The 21,170-nt window shown below is 33.1% G+C and overlaps 1 long non-coding RNA gene across 1 annotated transcript in view; it reads right to left on the bottom strand.

The window, feature by feature from the left end:
* Nucleotides 1-4,983: 4,983 nt before the first annotated feature.
* LOC107870653 overlaps nt 4,984-21,170 on the bottom strand; it is a 30,005-nt gene continuing 13,818 nt past the window's right edge. Inside the window, exon 3 of the long non-coding RNA XR_001674239.2 lies at nt 4,984-5,287. This is a non-coding gene — a long non-coding RNA (uncharacterized LOC107870653). The remainder of the gene's footprint in view (nt 5,288-21,170) is intronic.

Below are 21,170 nucleotides of genomic sequence, written 5' to 3'. Positions count from 1 at the left end.
GGGGACCCTTTGTTCAGGTCTCGAGGCTTCCAGAATTATTTTGATCTATTGGGCGGACTTTAGTGAAAATGAAACAATGGGTGTAAGGCCCATTTTTCATTGAAAAACCTTTATGTAAATTTTGATAGTTTCTTTGAGTGTGATATGTCGAATTTGGTATGGTACCATAGTTCATTTGGGCATATGACGTTCCAAACCAATCCCCCAACACCCAATCAGAGTCATTTGGGACTTGATGATTTTACTGGTTTTCAGCAATTGGTGCAGCCACTTAAGCGGCTTGATAACCGCTTTAGTGATGGTAAATTTAGTAACCTGATCACCTATAACATCAAACAAGATGAATTAGTTCACACAACACAACAGAGCCCACCGAGATACACTAGAACAACTCATAACTCAAGCTAGTAATACTAGTTTTCTCGTCTAAACTCATTGTGACCAATTTGATTCTAAACTTGTTTTGCACACACCATAAACACTCTAAAAAGTAATTTAACACATATATGCTTAATTATATCATTCACAACTTATTAAACACATAAGAAGACCACAAAACTAGGCTAAACACATGTAGATAATGACATTTAGGTGCATAAATCCACCTAAGATTATCACCCAACACTTAAAGCCTTGTTTGGCCTCTAACAACTCTTTACATAAAGAACCAACCAATGGATACTTCAACATTATTACTACAAGAAAGACACCCAAGCTAGCACTATAATGACTACATGAATAGCAAGTTCCATATTAAGCATGTCATATGCATTTGAAAACTCATGAACACTACTTCAAAACACTTTAGCCTCAATAATTGACTCTACCAAGTTGGAAAATTCATGCATACTACTAAATCACAGAGATCATAAAATTTACCTAACTATCATAAAAAATGTGCCCTCACCATAAGAGAGTCACCCATATTCACTCAAAATGGTGAAGTTCATCACAAGAATGGGTATAAGAATCAAATTTTGCTTACCCTCACAAGGAATTCGCATGTCACATAAGATGTACCATATGATTTTCCTTAGTGTAGTACTCAACTAATATCAAAATATTGAGGCTCAAGATCAAGTAGGACTTTAAGGGTTGTAATATAGGCTAAGCGATGGGTAGGAACTATTCTTACCAGTAATAATGACTATATTCCCTTACCACTTTAATACATTGCATTATACACTGAACTCCTCTCTCAATAACCAAATTCTAACCACTTCTATATTCCCACACCTCTTTTGTTTTTCCCCATCTCGTTAAGCTAGTTCATATATAGTAAGGAGGGAGTACTCTCTATCACCACATTAATCAATTTTGATCACTTTATATTTTTTTATTACACCACTCCCAACCACAACAATACATAAATATTTTCAACACACCAATAGCTACTAATTTGGGGCTTCACTTTCACTCTTTTCCTTCTTAAATTTTTTACACTCCTTAACATCTCAATCTTTCAACTAAAGCAGTTAGGATTTTTGGATCAAATTACAATCAACTGAATAAATGTGAATAAGCTACATATGAGACTACCAAAGAATATGCTAAAGGCTCAATGGGGCTAACTAAGATTGTACAATAAGGGTAGATAAAGAGGGTATAAACATGGTTATAAAGGAAATTCATAAATCATCTCCTAAACCCAATATTATTTATTTTGCTTTGAAAACACAATACGCATGTTCTAAACATCAATATATAATTAGAAATACAATAAAAGGCCTTATTCACACATGGCACATGCTTAAATCAAGTAGAATCCCTATAGACTATAACCCAAGCAATAACACGAGTTTAGAATTAATCCAACATCACACAAGAGTCATATTTGGATCAATTTATGATCAATTGAATGAATTGGAATAAGTTACATATGAGTCTACCAAAGAGTATGCTAAAGGCTCAATCGGGCTAACTAAGATTGTACAATAAGGGTAGATAAAGAGGGTAGAAACATGGCTATAAAAGAAGTTCCTATATCATATCCTATACCCAATATTCTTTATTTTGATTTGTAAACACAACAGGCATGTTCTAGACACCAATATACAATTAGAAATTCAATAAAAGGCCTTATTAACATATGGCACATACTTACATAAAGTAGGATACCTATAGACTCTAACCCAAGCAATAACACAAGCTTAGAATTATCTAACATCGCACAAGAGTCATAAACATGAGCCTAGGTGTCTCAAAAGTAGTCATTCAACTCATTCAATATTCTTTCACAAATAAAGACACTTGCATCATGTAATCATACATAGCACCTAGAAAGAACATCTCACTTATTTTTAACACCAAATTTTTAAAATTTACACCTAAAGAATTAAAAAGTGATACTAGGTTCAAAAGGTACTCCCTCAGAAAAGAACCAAAAAGAAAAACCTTGGGGTGGGTGGAGTGTGCCCCTACTAGATTGACACCAACAACACTAACCAAACAAAGACAAAATCTTTTTATAATTTATTTTACAAATTTAGTCAAAACTAGAAAAATGCATGAATAAAAATAGCAATCCTATAGCAATAACCCCACACATAAAATCACACTTTATCAAAAGTATAACTAGAAGTAGAGATAAAAATACTCCCTTGACCTCTAAGACTAACTAGTAGCATTTTCATCATCAACAAGATTTGGTGGACCCCACGCTCAGTCTTTGCCATACTCCTCATCTTAGATTTTTGATACTCAAACTTTCCTTCAACCTATGACTCAAAACAAAATAATGGTGGTACTAAAGAAAAATAAGAAAATAAAATACCTACCTTAACTTGGGTTGACTCCCAAGAAGCGCCTGATTTAATATTGCAACATGACCCACATCACTTTCTTTAATGGTATTTATTCAATATTTTCCTTCTAATTGGAGGCCATATTCTCACTCTTTTTGGACCTCTTGAGTGCTTACTCTCAAGGTCTATATCATTTTCAAAACTAGCCTTTTCAAGCTCTTCTTTCAGCTTTACTACTTTGGGCTTAAGTGGTGGATTAGGAAAATCTATGAGATAGTCTGAAGAGGTCATTGGTGGTTTGTACTCATCCACTTACATCATAGTGGTCATGCATAAATCCTTATAATATAAAGGTAGATTGAGTGGTTTGTATACTTTAAAGACTACCTCTTCATCAGCTAGTCTCATAGTAAGAGTTCCTTCACTAACATCAATCAATGCTCTTCCTGTCGACAAGAATAGAAGACCTGTTAGGATTGGTACCATGTCATCCCCATTATAATCAAGAATAATAAAATCATCAGGAATAATGAACTTACTGATATTAATGAGGACGTATTTAATAATTTCTTTGGGCTGCACTCTAATTTTATCCACTATTTAGAGTACCACAAAACATAGCCTCAGCTTTCTAAATCTAAGAGTATTGAACAGAGATAAGGGCATCAAATTTATGCTTGCCCCTAATTCACTCAAATAATGGACCACATCACTATCACCAATTTGTATGAGGAAGGTAAAGCTCCTAAGATCCTTTAACTTTGTTGGTATCTTTCTCATTATGACTTAACTGCACTACTCTGTAAGTGCCACTATCTCAATATAATTCATCTATGTTTTATTGCTCACCATATCCTTCGAGTACTTGATGTACTTAGGCATACCCTGCAAAACATCTAATAATGGGAGGTTAATATGAAGTTCTTTGAACGTGACAAAAAACTTCTTAAAACATGCATATTCTTTAACCTTTTTGAAATTTTACAAGAATGGTGGTGGTAGTCTCTCTAGTGTATGCTCAGCTGCCTTTGCTTTTGGGATTTTAGGTACTTTGACTTTCCTGAATTTTTAGCATCTCTCACTTCAACTTTCTTCTTCTCTACCTGCTATGGGACTAACTCTAACTGTGCCTCCTAATTTTATTTGGAGGTCTGTCAATGAGATATGTACCGCTTCTCAAGGTGATTGTCATTACCTATTTTAGATTGTGTATGTCACTTGTTAAACCTCCTTGCGATCTTGTATTATAGGCCTGAGCTAACTGCTCCCAATTGTGTCCCTGAGTTCATTTGAGCAAGTTGTTGATTCTGAATTTTTGCAGATATTTATTCTTGATTGGCCAGGATCTTCTTCAAGGTCTCTTCAATATTAACGTCCTGCATATTCTATTGTTGTTGGAACTATTGAGTCTGGGCCCGATTATTGCCCCATGAGCAGTTGGGTTGACTATTTCACTTATGGTTGTAGGCATTAACACAATTCAAATTTCCCTTCTACGCATTGCCCACAAAGTTAATCGATTCCAAATTTACCCCACATAAGTCTGTAGAGTGACCACTAGTGCCAAAAATCTCACACCAAAATAAGGTCTACAGAACTGCATTTACTTAAGCCCCTATTTGGTTTACCCCCAACTTGCTGAACTATTTCATCCTTTGATTTTTCAATACTAACAATTGCACAGCCAAAGCTATGACACTATCCTCCTCAATTATCCCGCCAAGCTTCTTTCACCACTGTGTTTCTGGATATATCACTTTCCTTGTTTAATTCGGTTCAATAATGTATACAACTCATCATAAGTTCTCTCTAAAGATTGATCAGTTATAGCTGAACCTATTAAAATTTTTGTGGGGTGATCAAGTGCTTCAACAAATATATGAGTCAGTACCTCATTAGTTTATTGGTGGTCTGGGCAGTCCCTGAGAAGAAATTTGAAACTCTCCTAATTATGATATAAGTTTTCATAGGGCTTCAGCTTAAATCTCAAAATCTCACTATGTAACCTTGAAGTCTTGTCAGACGGTAAGAATCGAATGAGGAACTTCTTTGCTAGATCATCCTATATAGTGATGCAGTTTGAAGATTCTACCTTCAACCATTTCCTCTCGTCCCCAAAAGTGATAAGGGAAAGAGATTAAGCCTCACATAGTTAATTACTCTAGTGGGAATAAAGGTGTCACTGATATCCAAGAAGTTCTATAGATAAACTTGAGGATCTTTATGTGATTGTCCTATGAATTGTCCATTATTGTGCTATAGTTGCACCATGTTCTATTTGAGCTCAAATATAACTCCAGATTTGATCTATGGATGGTAGAAGTAATATTAGTTGTGAGTGGGATTGCCACTTTGTATACTATCTTATGGGTTGGTTGATCTTCAACCATTGGTGTATGAATAGCTTCTTCTTATTGAATTTGTGATACATGATAAAGAATGATTGTTTCTTTCCTTAGTTGATGTAAGTGTTGCTCAAGTTTAGGATATGGGTCAACCAAATCCCTTTTTCTTGCTATCTTACTCAAGTTTTAGACCTGTACCTGCAATTTCAAAAGTTAGATCAAGTTGTTAGAACTTTATAAAACAAAATAAAAAAACTAAAAATAAGACAGTTACCAATTTTTAAGTCACCTACAATGGTGCCCAAAACTTGTTGCGTCCTGGTGTATACATAAGTGTACGTAGACACACATGTAGTAAAGTGGCCTTTAAGATCCAAGTATTAATCCCATAGAGACTTGGTGGTTAGCAAACTATCCAACTATAGTGTTACTAAATAGATTGAATAAGTGAAAGTGCAACCAATTAAGAAATTGAGTTTGGTAATTATAAAATAAATATCAAAAAGGAACAACGGTATGAAAATTGGATTGCAAACAATATATGAAAAGTTTCGGGAATAAGGCATTTACTTCACATTCAAGCATAACTATGGTTTCTATCCGGTGATGGTGCTTATCGTGATTGTTGATCTATGAGGTTGATATTATAACTTGGTAATAGGAACCCTCTAAATCATATACCCAAATTGATGTCACAACTACATTGTTGATCGGGGATGTGAGTCTTTAACTTGGATGTATTAGACTATCTTCCTATTTCATTAACCAAGTGGGCATTAGGTATATCTCTATTATAACCAAAAATCACCATTTAACAGTTAGATTCTAATGATTAAATGCATGATTCACACTCCTTACATTATTCATTCCATCCCCCAACACCTATGTTCAATTCGTTTGAGGACTTAGATGTATCCTAAAGTTCATGACACTTTAGAATCATATAGAAAGAATGTAAGAACAATCACATACTTGATAAACATATAAACCAACTTTAAACCATAAATAAACAATCTTGTTTGTATCTGAAACCCTAGAATGAGGTTGACTAAAAGAATCACCATAAATGATTTCATAACGCAAAACTACAAGAAAGTAAAGGTTAAGAACACAAAACCCTAGTTAGAGCCCCTTGTTGTCTTTCTTCCTCTCCCCTTCATGTATTAATCTAAATATGTGATTAAATTGTGTCTAAGTAATCCTTTTATAGTGGTTTTGGTCTTCCATGGTTATTCCAACATGGAACATATGCATTGATAACATTACCCCTCACTTAAGAAGCTGAAAAATCACTTTTGGCCATTTTGTGCCCATGGATATGTCACACTTATGTTGATACATATTTAGGGGATTGTACCACCTTAAAGGTGATGAAAACTATTTTGGTCACATTTATTTTGTGTATTGGGGCGTTTCACTCACTTATCTAGGAGCTCCAAGGGCGTGGCACACCCTAAAGGTCAAAAACATCATTTTTTGTTGTCATTAACTCCTTCTATTTGCCTTTGAATTCTGCACTTTATGACTGACTTTACGACTTTATTTTGGACTTTATATTTCCAAAATTTATTTTAAAATCATCCATGGTCTTTTCTAACATCAAACGAGATGAATTAGGGCACACAACACAATAGAGTCCACCGAGATACACTAGAACAACACATAGCTCAAGCTTAGTAAAATTAGTTTTCTCGTCTAAACTCATTGTGACCAATTTGATTCTAAAATTGTTTTTCACACAACTTAAACACTATAAAAAATTAATTTAACATATATATTGTCAATTATATCATTCACAATGCATTAAATATACAAGAAGTCCTTAAAACTAGGCTAAACACAAATTGATAATGACACTTAGATGCATCAATCCACTTAAGATAATTACATGATTAGATTATCTTTGTATCTTGATCGTCGTATATATTCTAAATACCATGATGCTATTCTTATTTATTGTACATTATTGGGCTCGATGTCGTGGTTAAGAGACCAGACGACACCAAGTTAGTATTTTAGCCTTTGAAAGAATATAGTTCTACTTTATAGACACTATAGATGCTTATGTTTTAATTGTTTGGACACTGATGATGGAATGTATACATTTAGACACATTTATGCATATTTAGTACTGTAGTTTCATTCTAAGACTTGATTTTACTACTATTTTCAAAAAAGAAATTTATTACCACATTTTGACTTTATTACTGATTCTTTAAATGAAAGTCATATGACCTTTATGAATGACTTAGTATATTTTAAACTAAACTTAATACCTTGAAAACTTAGACCGAGATTGATCTGGTCCATCCTTGACCATTCTTTTTTCCGCTAGTTACTCACTCTGGTCGAGGGAAATTTTGACCCTTTTCTACACTATTTTACTATTTTACCCTCAAATTTGATTTTGGACAGTGGACGTACAAATTTATACTTACTTAGCATCATTTTGAGTTTAGGCACCCATTTATTCTCTTATCTCTATCTTGTATTGAATGGAGTAGATTTGTTATGATGGTTATTGAAAGTCCTAGTTTGGGATCAAGTAATAATATATATATATATATATATATATGTATGTATGTATCTTGTATCCCCCTGTGGATTCCTTAGCCTAGGGACCACGTGTCAAAAGAGTTTATATCCATATGTCCTGCCTTGTGAGCCAGTGATCCAAAAGAGGTGTATGTACTTCATAGGGTTTGGTACTCAGTCAATATAGTAGTATTGGCTTTATACCATTCATTCATTCGTATGCATTGCCTATGACTAGTATAATTATTTGACACATGTATCTATCAATCTTATGGGATTTGTATAGGTATAGGTTACGTTTGTTGTTTTCTAAGTGTTCATTTTTTACTTTCAAGCTTATGGGAGCCCGATTAGGTTATTGCTTGTCCAGACTAGCTGATCACATCATTGCTTAGTTACTATTGTATAGTTTGTGCAAGGTTGGTTATGAATTGGTACCCTGGATTTTTGGTACATTTCTGATCCCTTTTCTCTTTATGTTAGTAAGACTTAGCATGGCTAGATTATCTTTTGATTGTTGACATTTCTGCTATAGACCCTGATTAAGACTTATTTAGCTCTCTTCTTATTATTTTAACCCTTGTGATATTTAGGTTGTTAGACTATCTTCCTCTGGTTAGCACTTTCAGGCTTAGTTATTCCTATGATACATGACCGGTTTCCTTTATACTACTTTTATATATACCCTTTTCTTTGGATTATTATTATACATATCTTGTAAATCCCTTTCTTTGTACTACTATTTCTTATCTCTTCCTTCATACTACTATAGTATATTGTTCATCTACTTATTGATAGCATCATCGTTCCTAATTACTAATGGAGTTCAGTTGGTTACCTATAACTCTCTGTTCCTTATTGTGTTTCATTTCTTATATAGTTTTCATTTATGTATTCTTGCTTTAAAAGTTATTTATACTTGCATTATCTTTAGAGATCAATCAGTTGATGCCTACTGGGTATGTAGTGTTTGGTACTCATATTCCACTTTTGCATCTTGTATATCATAGTATGAGTTCTTTTCATTGATATGTGCATCATGCAGAGCTACCATGGATAGGATATTTAAGGTGAGCTCCCGACGTTCGGAGTTATTCCAACTCTCCCTCAGTTGTTGGACTGATCTTTATTTTGTACTTCGAAGATAGATTTGTGTATATATATTATGTTTACCTTGTACTCCTATTTTGTTAGTAGCTCTTGTACTAACTTCATCAGGTTTTAGGGTTACTTCTCTATATTAGTGTCTTTATTGGATTTATTTTTGTAATTTTCTTCTTTTCTCTTGATTTTCCACTACTTGCTATTTCGTATTTATGGGTTGGCTTATCTACTGGTTAGTTATCATGTTAGGTGCTTGTAACACGTCATATTTTTGCTCTAGAATTCTAACTATAATGGTTTCCATGTGAATATAAGTTTCATGATCTTTATCCTAATATTTGATGTGCTTTAGAGGTGAAAATTGTTCATAAGAACCACTTAGAACAAAGTTGAGCTAAGAGCCTTTGATTATCCTAAAGTTTGATATTCGATTCTACAAGGGCCTAGTTTAAATATGTAGAAATTTTTATATACGTAGAATGTTACAGATCAAGACTCACCAAAATTGTAGATAATTGAATTAGCTTTCCAACGATACCAATTACGCCTTAATCTGATACCCGAGCTAACAGTTATGGTATTTTTCTCGTGAGGCAGTAAGCCGACGTGATTGGGATGCGACGCGTTGGTCATTGATGCAATTAGCGATGGACACAATGGCCATCGTGTTACAGAATTATTTCACATGCTATTTCAGTTCTTAAAGGGTCTAGGGGAACTTTGGTCACTTTCCATCACCCAAATTTGCCCATAACACTTAATTTCAACCCCCAAAAGCATTATACACATTCTTATTCATATTTTTCTCTCCAAGAAAACCCTAGTCCCCTCGAGAACACCAAGAACTTCATCAAATTTACTTTAAGAAAAGAAAGAACCCAAGCTTCCTAATTTAAGAACTTCAAGAAGAAGCTTCAAGAACACTATTAGAGATTCGAGTATCAAGCTTTTACATCCAATTAATTAAATAAGATATGTGGGGGTATGAACAAGGATACTCTTTTATCCTTGTGCCCTAAACTAGTTTTAAAGTTAAATTTACGTATATTGCAATTAGGATTCATACCCAACTTATTTTGTTTTGAGTTTATGGATTTGTAAAGTAATTTAAGTGTTAAAGTGCATGCTTGTTCTCCTCTATTTATGCTTGATTTAAAGATTCTCAATTGAGATTTAAGCATGATATTATGTTGTAGGTCATATGAAAGAAAGCATGATATTTAAAGGCTTTAATTGCATTAAGATTATGCATGCTCATGTTTTGATCCATAAGATTCATATTGTGATTTTGATATCATTATCTTGACTGAAATTATTGGAGTATTTCAAGAAGATTATTGAGCATGAAGTATTATTTTGATTTGGCAAGAATTTAGAACATGGTTTTAGCCCTAAGTATAAGTATTGATATTTAAAGAAGATGATATTTTTAAGCATCTCATGATTAGTTTATATTTATATTTTGAATAAAAGCTTGATCTTTTAATCCTCAGTTAAGTTATGGAATCCACTATACAGAAAATAGATTAGTTTTGATTACAGTTTAAAATATACAGATGCATAATTGGTTTTCATTATAAACCCTTGTGCTAGTTTATAAAGTGGATTTCCTACTGAATAAGCATATAGATTAAAAGGGAGTAGTATTTAGCATCGAGTGGGAAGTGTGGGTTTAGCACATCCTAATTTCCTAGAACTACAATCCAACATAGGTTCAGATTACCAAATTATTCCCATTTCTATATGAATGACAGATACAGATTGTGATCATTAGATTAGGTTATACTCCTTGGCAAGAGTATGACACCTCTCCCCAACGTGAGGTTTTCCCATAAGGGAACTAGATGTTGGATACTATGATAGCTCACATAGAGTATGTTGATTAGAAAAACCTCCCTTGCAGAATAGTTTTTAAAATTATTTTCCTACAGCGTACAGAACGGAGAAATGCTAAAAAAAAAAAGAATAACAAAAAAGTTTTTAGAAACCAAGTGTAATGGCTCACAATTTTATTCAGATATTTTTTTACACAAACTATTAACCATGAGATTTCAGCTTTTAGTTTACAGATGACAAAGGTGTGTCCTTTTACACTTAGCTTGTATGATTTGAAAACAAACTTAACTTCAGTTCTACTTATTCCACTAGCAAAAAGAGTAAAAGTGCAGATCTTAGAACTATGTGTTACGACTCACAAGATTTATACAGTATTCTTTATCATTTATGATTTATGATTTTCAGCTTTCAATTACTCCAGCCAATGTGATTCATTTACACTTAGCATGCATTCTTGAAATATATGAATATTGAGTTATTGTTTTTACTTATGCATTCACCCCGATATGCTCAGTATATTCTAAAAGTACTGATCCACATATACGTCTATGTTCTACATTATCTCATAATGTAGGTACCAGTTGTAGCACTCATATCATAATAAGACAGTTTGTAGCTTTTAATCAGTAGGTGATGAGTCATTTTGATTCAAGGGCTTGAGTTAGTCATATAGATTGAGTAGCACTTGATTTTTTTCTTTATTCAGTCATATTTATTTGGGATAGCTGGGGGTCATGTCCCGGCTACCTATAGTCAATACTAGTAAAGGCTTCATAGACAGTCAGTAGAGTTAATGTATTTGATTCTAGTTTTGGTTTATAAAAGTAGAGTTGTAATTATTTTAATTTAGTTTTGTATTGACCAGATTCAAAAAAGAGTTTTATTCCACTTATTTCATTCAGATTTATGTATTTTATTCAGTTGCTTATGATTTAAGCCAGTAGAAGGGTTAGCTTGGGATCACTTGTGGTCCTAAGCACTGTGTGATGTCTTGGGACCCATTTTTGGAGCGTTACAAACTTGGTATCAGGGAATAAGGTTCAATTTTCCTAGGGTTTCTGTGAGGCCGTGTCTAGTAGAGTCTTACGGAATAATATGGTGACGTCTGTACTTTTCTTTGAAAGGCTACAGGGCATTTAAGAAAAGTTTCCTTTCTTTCATACTTTAGATCGTGCTGTAAAGTTCTTATCTCAGAAACTTCTATCGATTTTTGTGTCACTCCATAATTCTCCATCTATGTTATATTCTTGAGATCACATAATTAGCAAGTTCTAATTCATCTTAAGATGGTGCTCTCAGATTTACTATCAGTAACTTCAGAAGTCATACAAGGGGCTTAAGAGGAGCTCACTAATGTGTTGTATTTTCCTTAAATCAAAATTTATTTTCTCATCCATATGAGTTGTTCAGTTAAGACAGAGTAAGATATGTATTCAAATTACTTATTATTCCTCCAATATAGATAGTGGTCATAAGAGGAGATAGTATGAACCTAGATTGATGAACAGGGTTTGAATTTGAGGGATATTGGAACCTGGAGTGTTATTATTCATAAGTAGCAGAAGCTTCTTATAGTTAGAAGTATGGCTATAAAAGTGTAGTGACAAGAAAAGTAAGAATGACGACTGATAGAAAGTATAGAGATAAACTTATGCATGCTATAGATTTTACATTATAGTGATATATCCTAGTGTGTTAGTTTAGTGGAAGGTAGAAAAGGAGTTATTAGTTAAGGTAAATTATTATTTGCTTGAAGTATGAAAGGAGTTATTGATGGTAATTATTGTTCTAGAAAAGTATAGATTATTAATAAAGTATTTGGTGGTTTGGTATTATTAATTTAGGCTTCCCTTGAGGTTGCAAAAAGGAGTTTAGTTGAAACTTATAGAACCATGAAAGAAATTTAGGTGTATGGATGGGTGAATAGTAGTGATGTGTAGAGGTAGGATGTACTAATAGATTATAATAAGATAGGTCATACGCTCGTCATAAATTATTATTATTATGGGGTTCTAGTGGACTAGTGTTTCTTGATGTCTTGTTTTATAGCTTCTAAGTGAGAATAGTATGTGAGGTTGGGTTGTTAATCATGCCTAGCCCTAGACACTAAGTTTGAAAAGTGGATGATCATCAAGGTAGATGTAATGGTTGCTTGGTTAGTGATGCTAGTTATATTGAGGTGAACCAATATGCTTGAAACAGTGAATGCAAGAATTTAAGTTTATTGATTTGAGATTAAGTATGATGTTGTATGTATGATGTAAAAGATTGCCCAAGGTGATATGGGGTTGCATTATTTTCTAAGATTATTAAGTGTTCTGTGTGGTTAGTAGTACCCTTGAGTTTCTAAGTAAAAGAAGGCTAGTGACATAGTAAATGGTGTTCTTAATAGCTAAGTTAAGGAGTTATGATTGATAATATTGAGCCTTTTGATCCGATCTTGATTCTCGTGGTTTAGAAATATTAGTTTAGAGGCATGATATTGGTAGGCTTTGACAGAAGTAGTATAGTTCATTAAAGGTTTGGCGATATCCATGTTAAGTGTTAGAATCAAAGTTTGAGACTTTGAAGATTAAGCTAATAGAAATAAGAGTTGAAGAACTAAATGGTGTACACTCCGGCTATGGGGATACTCATGAAGATTCTAAGTTAGCAAGTGTTCAAGTATTAAATAATGATTATTGGGGCTATAGAAAGATAGAATTGTGTCTCAGAATGAAGTATTAGCAGTGGGTTTTACACTTTCAGGTGTACTCTTTCGAGTTATGTTCTATTATTTACATGTATTGTTATACCCTTGACTCTAGAGTAAAGTAGTTGCAGTTCAGTTAGAGTTTAGTGAAGGGGTTCCATGGACTTAGAATGATGGCTTAAATATAAAAAGGAGACGATAGGATAAGTAACTAAGTCAGATTCTCAGATTCTAGTAGTGCTGCCAGTGTAGGAGGAAGATGCCCGACTCATTCTTGTTTCAGTATTAGTACTTCAGTCATCATGATATCTACTAATGCCTTATGTGTCAGCTCTATGATCATAGTTCTATTCATACATATCATAGAAAATCATGTACTCTCCTAGTCCCTAGTATGAGAAGTTCCAGTTCACTCAGCAGTACGAATCATGTTCCAGGAATTTATGAACTCCAAACTCAGGTCAGGCAGCTCATGACTCATGTACTCATGCCTTATTATATGCTCAGTTCCCATAACTCATGCTACACTCATAGTGATCAGTGAGAATTCAGCTTATAGCTATGTATGCCCTCAATTTAAATCTCTTTGATGAATCGATAATGTTGATCCTCTATTCCTCAGGACTCAGTTAAGTGTCAAGTTACGTATAGCATCCTTTCATGTTTTAGGTCTCATGTTCTAACCTTTCAGTGATCCCACCTTATGTAATGATAGTGGTGATGAGTAAATGTTTTTTGTTGATGAAAGATCATTATATGCTTATTTTAGCTAAGGCCATAAGTATGAAGTAAGATTGAGGCCAATTCTTTGATACATCTTGTAGTTAGTTGAAATTTATGTGTGTATTTTCTTGAGGTAGTGCGTGGGAGTTATTGTGATAGAGGTTTAGAGAATATGAGGAGTTTTCTATGATGGGTGTTGTTTTAGATGTTCATATGTGGTTATAACAATAAGCTTGAATGTCATGTTGGTGTATAAGTTGATGAATATAGTGCCTATTAGTTTCCGACCTTCCCGACCTTGGAATGTAAATCTTTAAGTGAATTCATGATTGGGATTGTCGATAACACATCTCGAGTAAGTTTCAGATTTTTTGGGCAAGGTTTGAGACCTATTTGGATGGTAAAAACAGTGAGACAATGTGATATGGCCGTGGTACGTCATATATCATAGGGAGCAATGCGATGCGTCGCATATCAGGTAGATTATTTGCAGACCATGCATTAGGTATCAGTTTCAGATTCAGATATTTTGTCATGATTCAGTTCATAAGTGTTCAGTGAATGATCATAGTTTTCCAAGTATTCCAACTCAAACAGTATAATACCCCTAGTACGATCTTAGTTTCGTTGTCTAATGATTCATGCTTGCATAATTTATCACTTTCCAGTTCCATATGTATGATTGTATCATGAACACTTCAAGCAAGTTCCAAATTCTCAGCATGAACCATCTTCTTATAGTAAGTAAAGTCAAGTCAGCTCAGAAATTAGTTTCATGATATAAGTTTTAATGTTTTAACTCAGTTATATCCTTTCTTAGAAGACATATCACGTCCATTTTATTCAGTACCTCTAAGGCTTCAACAAGTTCCTAGCCATCATTCGAGGATGAATGATCCCAAAGGGGTGATAATGTAACACCCCGTATTTTTGCACTAGAAATCTAACCATCGCTCCTACATGTGTAAGCTCTAATTCAAATGGTTTCCATGTGAATATAATTTTCATGATCTTTATCCCCAAGTTTGATGTGCTTTAGAGGTGAAAAATGTTCATAAGAATCACTTAGAATAAAGTTGAGCTAAGAGCCTTTGATTAGTCCAAAGTTTGATATTTGATTCTACAAGGGTCTACCTTAAATGTGTATACCTTTTTATATTTACAGAATTTTGCATCTCAAGACCCACCAAATTGTAAATAATTTAATTAGCTTTCCAACGATAACAATTTTTCCTTAATCCGATACCCGAGAAAAAAGTTATGGCATTTTCCATGTAAGGCAGTAAGCCAATGTGATTGGGACGCGATGCGTCGGTCATCGACGCGATGCGATAGCCATCGCGTTAGAGAACTATTTCAAATGCTATTTCGGTTCCTAAAGGATCTAGGGGTACTTGGTCACTTCCCTTCACCAAAATCCGCTCATAATACTTAATTTCAGCGCTCAAAAGCATTATACACATTCTTATTCATCTTTCTCTCTCCAAGAAAACCCTAGCCCGATCGAGAACACCAAGAACTTCATCAAATTTACTTTAAGAAAATCAAGAAACCAAGATTCCTAATCCAATAACTTCAAGAAGAAGCTTCAAGAACACCATTAGAGATTCAAATATCAAGCTTTTACATCCAACTAATTAAATAAGGTATGTGGTGTTATGAAAAAGGATACTATTTCATCCTTGTATGCAAAACTTATTTTAAAGTTTAATTTATATATATTGCAATTAGGATTCATACCAACTTATCTTGTTTTGAGTTTATGGATTTGTAAAGTGATTTAAGTGTTAAAGTGCATGTTTGTTCTCCTCTATTTATGCTTGATTTAAAGATTCTCAATTGAGATTTAAGCATGATATTATGTTTTAAGTCATATGAAAGAAAGCATGATATTTAAAGTCTTTAGGTGCATCAAGATTACACATGCTCATGTTTTGATCCATAAGATTCATATTCTGATTTTGATATCATTATCTTGACTGAAATTATTAAAGTATTTCAAGTAGATTATTGAGAATGAAGTATTATTTTGATTTGGCATGAATTTAGAACATGGGTTTTAAGCCCCAAGTATAAGTATTCATATTTCAAGAAGATGATGCTTTTAAGCATTCCATGATTAGTATATATTTAGATTTTGAATAAAGGATTGTTCTTCTGATCCTCAGTTAAGTTATGGAATCAACTTTACAATTTCATTATAGTTTACAAAAAATAGATTAGTTTTTTATTACAGTTCAAAATAGACAGATGCATAATTGGTTTTCATTATAAACCCTTATGCTAGTTTTTAAAGTGGATTTCCTACAGAATGAGCATACAAATTAAAGAGAGTAGTATTTAGCACCGAGCGGAAAGTATGGATTTAGCGTATCCTACTTTCCCAGAACTATGAGCCAATGTTGGTTTAGATTATCAGATTATTCTCATTTCTATATGGATGACAGATACAGATTGTGATCACTTAGTTTAGGTTATACTCCTTGGCAAGAGTATGACACCTCTCCACAATGTGAGGCTTTCCCATAAGGGAACTAGACATTGGATACTATGATAGCTCACATAGCGTATGTCAGTTAGAAGAACCTCCCTTGCAAAATAGTTTTTTAAAGTATTTCCCTACAGCCTACAGAACGGAGTAATCCTAACAGAAAAGAATAATAGAAAAGTTTTTAGAAACTAAGTGTAAATTCTCACGATTTTATTCAGATATTATTTTACACAAATTATTTACCATGAGATTTCAGCTTTTAGTTTACAGATGAAAAAGGTGAGTCCTTTTACACTTAGCTTGCATGATTTGAAAACAGACTTATTCCACTAGCAGAAAGAGTAAAAGTACAGCTTTTAGAACTAAGTGTTATGACACAAGATTTATACAATATGCTTTATCATTCATGATGTATGATTTTCAGCTTTCAGTTACTCCAGCCAATGTGAGTCATTTACACTTAGCATGCATTCTTTAAAAGTTATATGAATATTGAGTTATAGTTTTAGTAATGCATCACCCCCACATGCTCAGTATATTTCAAAAGTACTGATCCACATATACGTCTATGTGATACATTGTCTCATAATGTTGATACCATTATAGTACTCACATCATAATGAGATAGTTTGTAGCTTCCAATCAGCAGGTGATGAGTCCTTTTGATTCAAGGGCTCGAGTCAGTCATATAGACTGAGTAGTATTTGATTTTTTTTCTTTATTCAGTCATATTGATTTGGGATAGCTAGGGGTCATGTCCCGGCTACCTATAGTCAATACTAGTAGAGGGTTTATAGATAGTCAGTAGAGTAAATGTATTTGATTTAGTTTTGTTTTGTAAAATCAGAGTTGTAATTATTTTAATTTAGTTTTGTATTGATCAAATTCAGAAAAGATTTATCTTCCACTTATTTCATTTAGATTTATGTATTTTATTCAGTTGCTTATGAGTTATGCCAGTAGAAGGGTTAGCTTTGGATCACTTGTTATCCTAAGCACTATGTAACGTCTCGGGACCTATGTTCGAGGCATTACAGTGCCATTATGAATTTTAAAAATCGGGTCATGACGGGTAGGAATCTTTACCTGAACATAAACATAACCTACCTTGTAGTATGTTCTTAGTAACGACACTCACATGATTCATGTAAAAATTAAATTAAAGACGTATCATCTAGAGAACATATGAAAATTTAAATTAAAAAAAGTAATATAATAAATACATCATTGTGACGACCTTAATTTTGAAAAAAAAAATAGGGGGGATGCAGAATGAATTCATAATTTCTCAAAATCTTGTCGACTGTCGTAAGGCACTCACCATTTACAAGTCTTCTTTTTCTTCAAAACTAAAACATGAATATAGTACTACATGAAATAGTAAAATATTACTACTTCAAATCATCAAATATGTTACCAGTATGATCTTGGATACAATCTCATGAAATAAAAAATGTGAAATTATATAGATAAAATCAAGGACTATCATAAAGTATGTTAAAGTTTAAATTAAATATTTAAGCATTATAAATATGAAAAGAATGGGTCGGGAATATTAAGAGTAGAAATTGAATAAGTGAGTTATGGAGGTGAAAATTTATTAAATCAAATAAAGGAGGAATAAAAACAAATAAGAAAAAATAGTTAATTCCCACTAAAACTATGAAATCCAACTTTTCAAAGTTATTGTTCAGACGGTATACGGTAAAAACTTACACGCACCTGGTGTATACACCAAATTAATGTTCTTTACCACAGTTAAGCAATTAAATCAAGTAAAATGCATGTTAATTAATCATGGTTAAGTAACATGAATTCTAAATTCAAACACATTGCATGCATGTATTGGCTTGATGTATACACCTGGTGCATGTAAGTTTTAACCGACGGTATACCAACTGAATTGTGAAAATGACATACTAACACCACTATGGGAATATGAAGAAACAATTCTTGATCTATAATGACACTGCATAAATGACAATATTTAATTAATTTGGTGATATTTGAGAATATTTTAATTTAGTATAAGGGTAAAATGGTAATTTAATTTTACAATTTTTTGTTTCCACTTTTTGTATAACTAGTCTCTATGAATGTGCTTTGCACGTTATTTTTTATAAACCTTAATCATCTCAAAAAATATTATATAATAATTTATTTTATAAGGTACAAAAAATGTACTCTCATCTCTGACACTAGATCCCTACCTCAACTTGTAGCCTGACTCCCAATCCCAACTCAACATATGACTTGAGATCATGATTTTTGACCCGATATGGGATCCAAATCTGTAGCCCAACTCATGACTCAGCTTTTGACCCAACTCCAAACCATAAAATCTGATTATTCGTCTTAACTCGATACATGACAGGACATCCTAATTTTTTACCCAACACGAGACGCGGTTTGTACCCCAACTACTAACTCGTCTCTTGACCTAGCTCCAAACCCTAAGACTCAACTCCTGACCATGAACCAAACCCATCCCTAGACCTCAACATGAACCGAATATAGAGTTGACCTATACCACCAAACTCAACACCCCACCAAATATTCTGTCTCGGGACCCAACTTTCAACCTCGATTTGAGATTCAATTTTTTATTTTGATCCCATCATTTTCTTATATTTGAGAAAAATAAGTATATTTGAAAAATATTTTTCTTCATTCTAAACACACACCCTTAATGGTGAATGTAATTTGAAGTTAAGCTTTAACATATTCAAACAGCCTTCTTAAATATTTTATTGTAATATAGAATTTTAATTGTCTCCTTGTCTTAACCAACATAAATTTTGGAGAAAAAAAGTGTACCTAAACATTGGTTGTTTGGACGTCCTAAAAACAATCCTCTTCTATTAGGATATACCATTAATGGCATAATGGTATAAGCGTATAAACCTTTTATTGATTACTCCTAAAACTTAGGGGTTTTGGAATGTAATTTTATTTATTTTGTGGTTAAATTTTTTTTTTTAAATAAGATCAACTTAGTCTTATTCTAATATAAAAATATTTTATTTAGTCCAAAGACAAAATTACAATTATATCCATTAGTAAGTTTTTGGATGGAGAAAATTAACCTAAAAGGGCAAGTAAGTCAAACAACTTTTAGTGGATATTTTGATCACTTAACATTATAATTTATGTTTTTATAATAATAATAATAATAATAATAATAATAATAATAATAATAATAATAATATATGTAATGACCTGAAGCATTAAATTTTATCTATTTTGACCATTTTATCCTTCTTTATAGTTTCTACATCTTGATTTTGGGGTGTAGGTATGGGCAGCTTGGTTCCCAATGCATTCAGGAGGATTTTGGGAGAGTTTGAGGTGTTTAGGAGCTTATTAATGTTTTATGTTTTGAGTGTCAGATAGCAATTTGGACAGTTCCATTAGATCAGGAATGCCGAATTTGGGTTCGTAGCAGGGTTGGTTCAAGTTCAAAGCCTTTAGTTTGAATTTTGACCCTCCATAAGAAACACGAGTAAAATTTTCCCTAAAGGAGTCCCTGAACTAATTTACTGAAAATGATCTCTTTTACAAAATTCAATCTCGTTGTTAAGTTTGGAATGTTTAAAATAACATAGTATCATTTATGATTTATTTCTGTAGGATCCCGAACGAATTCTAAGGGTCCGTTCGGAGGTATTTTTTTCTTGAAAATCAGTTGCGCACAACTCATATCTAGTGTAGCAAACCTTCTTCATGAATGTGGTGAAGGAAATGATCCTTCAACGCAAATGCAAAGTGGGTGGCTTCGTTCGTGAAAGGTAATCTAGTCTGTGTCAGGTTGTTCCCTCCATCGCAAATATGACAAAACTATCGTGAACGTGAAGGTCCAATTTATCGCCCTTTGCGGTCCCAAAGCCTTTGCCGTAAATATAAAATCCAATTCAATTGGTTGGTCAAGGCTCACCCTCGCGAAGGTGAAGGGTTGACTGCGTGCGAATCACAGAACATTATAAATGCTTTATTTTTGCAATTTTCCTTCATTATGGGACCTCCAAGCTTTGAAAAAGGCAATTTTTAAGGTTTTCTTTATCTATTTCCATGTGGGTATCCTCTAAAATCAAATTCCTATTATTTCATTGATTATAACTTTGAAAACTCATTTTCTACCTTGATTTTGAAATAAATTTTGGGGTTTTATCGGTAAAGCTTAAAAATAGTTTTTCTTTAATTTAAGCCTCATTTTTAACTCACTTTTGTGTGGATTTTCAATTGTAGACCCCTATAACCTTAGGGAATGTGTTTCTAAAGAAAAATCTTAGTTTTACCCCTATAATTTTCGAATTCATTTTCGACCCAACATAAAAGTAGCCGATATGGGTTATCATTAGTTTTCTTTTAACATGTAAATGTTATAGTTATATGTTTTAGTTAATTCTGAGATCATTTAAAAGGGGAAACCACCATTTTTAAGGACATTAGGATTGGATTACGATGCTTTGAGGTATGTTATGGCTTCACTTTCTTTAGACCGGGTTGGGTAGTTAATGAATAAGTAAAGCATGCTATGGATCTCGGAAAATAACTATGAGATATGTCTTTTGAGCTATTTTATATATTGCGTGATTCCTGAGTGAGGGTTATATTATGTTGTTGTTTGCTTATGATATTATACAATGCATGTTGCCCCTGCGGGGCTTTATTTGACATTATTGACCTTATTTATGCATTTG

This window comes from Capsicum annuum, chromosome 5, assembly GCF_002878395.1.
Source record: "Capsicum annuum cultivar UCD-10X-F1 chromosome 5, UCD10Xv1.1, whole genome shotgun sequence".
In the NCBI taxonomy this organism is placed as follows: Eukaryota; Viridiplantae; Streptophyta; class Magnoliopsida; order Solanales; family Solanaceae; genus Capsicum; species Capsicum annuum.
Note: the sequence above shows the minus strand (reverse complement) of the source record. Positions and strands in the feature narration are given on the sequence as shown.